Source organism: Microtus ochrogaster, linkage group LG4, assembly GCF_000317375.1.
Source record: "Microtus ochrogaster isolate Prairie Vole_2 linkage group LG4, MicOch1.0, whole genome shotgun sequence".
Lineage (NCBI taxonomy): Eukaryota > Metazoa > Chordata > Mammalia > Rodentia > Cricetidae > Microtus > Microtus ochrogaster.
Genome location: NC_022030.1, coordinates 43,496,745 through 43,503,627, shown reverse-complemented (window position 1 = coordinate 43,503,627; position 6,883 = coordinate 43,496,745). Strand labels below are relative to the sequence as shown.

The 6,883-nt window shown below is 42.2% G+C and overlaps 1 pseudogene; it reads right to left on the bottom strand.

The window, feature by feature from the left end:
* Positions 1-482: 482 nt before the first annotated feature.
* On the bottom strand, positions 483-1,331 carry LOC101998527 (annotated as a pseudogene).
* Positions 1,332-6,883: the final 5,552 nt, after the last annotated feature.

Here is a 6,883-nt window from a genome sequence, read left to right as displayed (position 1 = left end):
CAGAGGTCCTGAGTTCAATTCCAGCAACCACATGGTGGCTCACCACCATCTGTAATTAGATCTGGCACACTCTTCTGGCATGTGGGCATACATGGAGGCAGAATGTTGTATACATAAGAAATAAATAAATAAATCTTTTAAAAAAATTAGTGTGTATCGGTGTAAACCCAGATGTGTAGGTCAATGGAATAGTTGGGAATCCTGGGAAAAAAGGCCTTGTATGTTTTTAAAAGGGCGTTCACAAGAATGTTAAGGTCACTCAGCAGAGAAAATACATCAAACTAAATTGAAGAAGCCACAAAAGGCAACGAAAATGCTCCGATGCCGTTTATTTAAGATACCTAAGATGGTTTGATACAGAGAGTGGAAACAGAACGAAGGATGCTTTAGGAGTTGATCTATTTTTTTTTTTTTTGACAGCTTGTCGGAACTTTATTTTCCTTCCACCTTTTCCCCCTTTGCTCAGGTGTCTGCAGAGGACCTCAGGACCACTCAGTGGTGGCTCTAACCCACTCGGTGGCCAGCGCTGTGGGAGCTGCTGACCAATCCTCAGTGGTCGGCTGGGCACTCCAGTCTTCAGTAGGGAACTGCTGGATGGGCACCGAGGGCACCTGCACCCCCTCAGACCAGTCAGCCACCTCTGGCTGAGCAGCAGTGAACTCAGGAGCTGGTGCAGTCCATTCGCCCTGAAAATCCTCTTTGGTCACGGCCTTCTCAGCAGCAGCCTGTTCTTCCTTCTCAATCTCCTCTGGGTCTCTGTAGAAGTAAAGATCAGGCATAACCTCCCATGGGTGCTCACGGGAGATAGTGCCACGCATGCGGAGTACTTCCTGGGCCAGCATCCACCACATCAGGCCCACTGAGTGAGCTCCCTTGTTGCACGAGACGGCGATATCCACGTAGCGCAGAGGTGAGTCTGTTACACAGGGCAATGGTGGGCAGGTTCACGTAAGACGCCTCTGTGAGGGGCTGGTGGTCAGCCCTGGGTCCCTGAAGGCTGCCTGGATCTGGTTAGTGAAGGTCTCTGGGGTGAAACGGTCAGCAATAGGAGTGGCTCCAGTGGCAGCAGCAAACCTCAGCACTGATCGCTGCCCAGTGCTCCTGGAGGAGATGACGCTGACGTCAGCAGGATTCTCGGTGGCAACAATAGCCTGAACTGCAAGCAACAGCTTCTCCCGGGTTCTCTTCAGATTGATGATGTGGATGCCGCCGCTTTTCCTTTTGTAGATGTGCTGCTACATCTGAAAGGCGAGGTTGGTGCCACCTAAGTGGGTGCCTGCAGCGAGGACATCCTCCTCCTTCATCTGCAGGACATTAAGGGCTCCGGACATTGTGTAAGTTTTCCTTTAAGTTACGTTGGGAATCAAGAACAACACCTATGGACCCGTCCAGGGGCAGAGCTGACAGCAGGGAGTTGATGTTTAATGAGGACAGAATTGCAGTCTGGAATGATGAAAACTTCCAGAGGTACACAGTGGTAGTATCAAACAGTATGATGGCTAAGATACACTTAAAATCATATAAATCAAAATATCAACCGTGCTTACACAGCACTTACTTCCAGGAGAAGTTGAATTAAGAGTAGCTCATTATTTTCAATTTTTTCTTTACATATTAACATTTTGGGTCATGAAAATATTTTACTTCAAAATCAAATAGCGACAGATGCTTCCTTTGAAAATTACTGCTACTGGGGGCTGGAGAGATGGCTCTATGGGTAACAGTACTTGTTGCACAACTCTGAGGACTTAAATTCAGATGCCAGAATCTATAGAATAAGCTGCGGTCTTATATGATAACAAGGTGTGGTCTTCTGTGGACCTGCAAACCCAGCTCTGTGTGGGAGGAGACAGGAGGACTGTGGGAACTGACTGGCAGCCTTGCTGAAAACGGGTTCAGGAAGGGACCCTGCCTAGAAGGAGAAGCCAGAGAGTTACAGAGGAGGGCATGCACCTCTCATACATGTGCACGGGTACTGCACTCATGCATGCAATAAGCTGTATTAAAATGTTGTTGCATTTCATGTTCTTGTTTATCACGGAACTATCTTACAGCCCAGTTATGGAATCAGCCTAGTACCCACTAATGGATGAATGGCTAAAGAAAGTGTCATATGAAGTTTGATTCAGCCATAAGGAAGCAGGAAATCATGTCATCTGTAAGGAAATGGATAGAACTGGCGGACATCATGGTAAGCAAAATCATTTAGGCTCAGAAGAACAAATATTGCATATTTTTTCTCATGGTCTAAAATTTCACCATCTAGATTTTTAAAGAGATGTAAAAATATAAGGAGTACTATTTGGAAAAGAGGAAGGGGACCAGTTGGAGGGGGGACATGGGAACAAGAGAGGATAAAGAGGGTATGTATGAATGCAATGTAAATACAGCACATGTGTGCAAGAAAATATCACAGTGAGACCAATTTCTTCATACAGTGTGCGCCTAACAAAAACACTGCCGCATTTCAGCAAGAATATATAAAATGTTCAGGTAGAAATTATATCATATTTCAGGGACCAGCCTCGACAAAAATACTTCTCACCAAGGTAGAGGTGTGGGGATTTAGAAAAATAGTAAAGAATATGAAGACGCAAATGAAAATAATAAAACAGAGAAACATATAGGATAGTATCAGGAGGGAGTTCCAGTGAGTACTGAAAATTCTCCCATGTTTAATTTCCAACTCTGCTTAAAATACCCCTGACCCCAAAAGGTAGGAGTAAGACAGAAAACTGCATTGACATGATACAAGGAAATGAACAGACCACTTGAAGGTTGTGGGCTACATTCATAGTTAAACATTCTGTTGCTAGAACAAAACAAGTCAAGCTCACACCCTAGACCAGGTAAACTACTCCCTGGGTGGAATCCAATGTTATCCCCTTAAGAAAACTGGAATTTAGTTGAATCCATAGACTTTTGTTTGAGGTAGAAGCATATCTACTTCTCTGTTTCTGAAATACAAGGTCTGGCTATTAGCCACACCTGTTGACAATAACCTTGAGAGAGCAGAACTCTCTGGTCTAGGTGGGAACTTTGCTTGAGGTAGAAGCACAATAACTTTGAAGGAACTAGAGGTAAGTTTCCAACTCTCTGACCTTTGGTCAACATAGAAATGGGTTCACATTTTTGGGCCTCCACAATCATAAATAGAATTTTGAATTTTTAAATTTTAGTTACAACTATATCAAACGCCTTCCAGACTATGATCCCTGAAAAACACTCAAGTATTCATTATAAAAATGCCATAGTTTACTATTCCTGTGCTACAGAAGATTGGCCATTTCTGACTCTTTATTACTATGGCTATCACCACAATAAACTCCTTGCATATAACACTTTGTAACTTAGAATCCTAGGAGTAGACTCACTGGATTTAAAGTTATTCTCATTTCTCTCTCCAATTGTACTTTAGTTATTATTTTATTTTTGAGACAACCTTTTGTTAGTTCACCCTGGCTGGTCTTAAGGATGCTGGTCTTGAGGATGCTGGCTTTGAGTATGCTAACCTTGAGGATGCTGGTCTTAAGGATGCTGGCCTCAGGGATGCTGGTCTTGAGAATGCTGGCCTCGGGGAGGTTGTCCTTCACGATGCTGACCTCCTCAGTGCTGGCACTACAGGCTTATACCTGTGCTTGACTTCTCTGCAGCTCTTATGACGTTCTTTTTCAAAAAATACTTATTTCATGTGTTTGTGTGTATCTGAATATATGTATATGCAAGATACATGGTCAGTGACAGCAGAGGTCAGAAGAGGACAGTGGATCCCCTGGAAATGAAGTTATGGAGAGTTGTGATCTACCATGTGGGTGTGGGAAACTGAATCCAAGTCTCTGGAAGAGCAGCCAGTGTTCTTTTGTTGTTGTTTGTAGATGGAAGTTTCTGTCCCACTCAGTCCCACAGCCATTTAGCCCCAAAGAAACACACAGAAGCTTATATTATTTATAAATTATTTGGTCTATTAGTTCAGACTTATTACTAACTAGCTCTTACAACTTAAACTAACCCGTAATTCTTGTCTATGTTTAGCCATGTGGTTTGGTACCTTTTCTCAATGAGGCATTCTCATCTACTTCTTCTACATCTGGCTGGTGACAGCATCTCTGCCTTTCCTCTTCCCAGAATGCTTTTAGTCTGGTTGCTCCACCTATAGTTCCTACCTGGCTACATTTATAAAATTTTAATAAAATCAACATTATTAAACCAATAAACAATATTATTTTATTAAGTGACAAGTCTTTACTGTGTACAAAAGCATTATTCCACAGCAGTTCCCCTCTTTTTCCAAACACGACCCTGATCTCATCTCCTTTGTTTGGCTTTTTTTTCTGATCATTATCCATAACAACTTGTAACCAACACACTAAACAAAGACAAACATCATAATCCATTTTTTGGGGGGATGTGGGCATAGTTTTCTAGGCTACTTCCTGCTGATTGGGGGTGATAGTAATCTTATGGGGACCCAATGAAAATTTAGATTATGGCCATGTCCTAACTGGAGTTTTCTGTGAGGCTGGATCATCTCAGTCAGCAGTCTTAAAATTGTTCCGGAGCAGAACTCAGAAGAAACTGCAACAGAGGTTCTCTGAAATGTTGGCTCATCCTGGGCTTTAATTATAATTCTAGAGAAAAAAATATAAAATGGGGGAGACAGCTCTCAGGAACAGTCTCATTCTGAGGATTCCTGGAGGCAGGATCACCATTATGGACTGAAGTAGAGGTAAGAGCCAGTGGCTGACTGTTTTGCTTTTCTGACCTTCAGGTTGAACCCCAATATCTGTCTGGTTTTTTTTAAAAAAAACTAATCATCCTATAGTTGTTGTTTTGTTTTGTTTTGTCTTGAGACAGGGTTTTTCTGTGTAGCTTTTGACTGTTATATCTGTCTGGTTTTTTTTTTTAACTAATCATGTTACAGCTGTTGTTTTGTTTTGTTTTGTTTTGAGACAGGGTTTTTCTGTGTAGCTTTTGACTGTCCTAGAACTCATCCTATGATGTGGGAGGTTCTTCTGCCTATGTGTTGCCTTTATTGGTTAATGAATAAAGAAGCTGGCTTGCCCTGATGGGGCAGAGTAGAGCTAGGCAGGAAAACTATACTGACTGCTGGGAGAAAGAAGGTGGAGTCAGAGAGAAGCCATGTAGCCCCACTGGAAACAGATGCTGGAACTTTACCCAGTAAGCCACAGCCTGTGGCAATACACAGATGAATAGAAATGGATTAAATTAATATAAGAGTTAGCCAATAAGAAGCAAGAGCTAATGGGCCAAGCAGCAATTTAATTAATACGGCTTCTCTGTGATTATTTTGGGGCTGAGTAGCTGGAAACAAAGAAACAGCCTTCTACTATAACTCTGTAGACCAGGCTGGAGCAGGAAGTATTGGTCAGTGCTGAGCTATGTCTCCAGCTCCTCACAGCATTCTTTATCAGCACAGCTAAGAGAGTGTGAATGTGCCCACTGTAGGTTCCTTTCCTGGTAGCTTGTCAATTCCAAGGATTATAATAGAATTAATAAGTGTTAAGAACTAAATTTCTTTTAATATTATAAAAATAATAACATTAATATTTTAAATTTTCTTCTCAGTTGGTATTTTGCTCACCTTGTGTTTCCTCTCTTTGTCATCATTTGCTCGTTCTTTTCTGGTTTCTTTACGCTACTCTCAAGAATCTGATGATGTTTTAGGTCCTCTTTAGATGTGGGGATGTACACTCTAGTGGCTAAAGATTGCTCCTGGTGTTTTCCTTCATTCATCCTTTCTTGTTGCATCTTACAGTCACCTTTGGTTACCAAGGATGCCAGCTCCAGGATGATACAGATGCTGGTTAAGGCAGGACACAATAGCCTGAGGCTGTTCTTGTCAGCCTGAGGGATCAACTATCCTTAATTTTGGTGCTATCCCAGGACTTCTGCTGCTGAAGCAACAGCTTTCCACCTTGTTTGTCTGTTTAACAGAGTCTAAAACAGCCCAGCCAACTCTGACCTCATTCTGGCTGTGGGATCAGGGTACTTTGAGCTGGCTTGAAGACTAGGTGGAGGAGGAGCAGCTTTGAGCTGTGGAATCATTTGTTGTGTGTAGAGGTGAGAGCAAGGGGTGACTGTGGTTAGGTAATAAATGATAAACTGGTGGGTTGGGGCTAGTTTCTCAGAGAAGCAAGAATTTTTGTTATGGGTAGTGGAGAAACAGCATAAATCTGTTGTTGTTTTTAGGTCTTTTAGGCCTTTTGACACTTAAAAACATTTGTCTTTTTAATTAACATTTATTAACTACACATAATAATGGATTTCATTATGATATTTTTGTAGATGTATATAATGCGTCTTCTTCCCAGATAGTCTGGCTCTCGTCTACTTGCCTTTCTTTCTCCCCTCCACCCTCACAAACAAACCAATGAGTTATCAAGGTTTCATTAAGGTTGGGCAAAAGGCTTTTGAAAGAAACACAGCACCTTATTAGTGGTCACAGCAATGAAGAAATTTCTCTATCCCCCAACAACCTTTAGTGACTCTCTTGGACTCCTCCCAATTCCTGGACAGGATATTGATCTTATGCAGGTCTCGTGCAGGGAATCAAAGCTGTGAGTTCAAAAGTGCCATGTATGGTGGTTAAATAATAATGGTCCTCAGAGGCTCATATATTTGAATACTTGGTCCCCAGTTGGCTGAACTCTTGGAGAAGGATTCAGAGATTTGGCCTTCTTGTAGAAAGTATGTCACTAAGTGTGACTTTGAGGTTTCAAAAGACTCATGTGATACCCATTGTGCGCTCTGTCTTTCTGTCTCTTTCTGTCTCTCAGACTCTCTCTCTCTCTCTCTCTCTCTCTCTCTCTCTCTCTCTCTCTGTCTCTGTGTCTCTCTGTGTCTCTCTGTGTCTCTCTGTGTC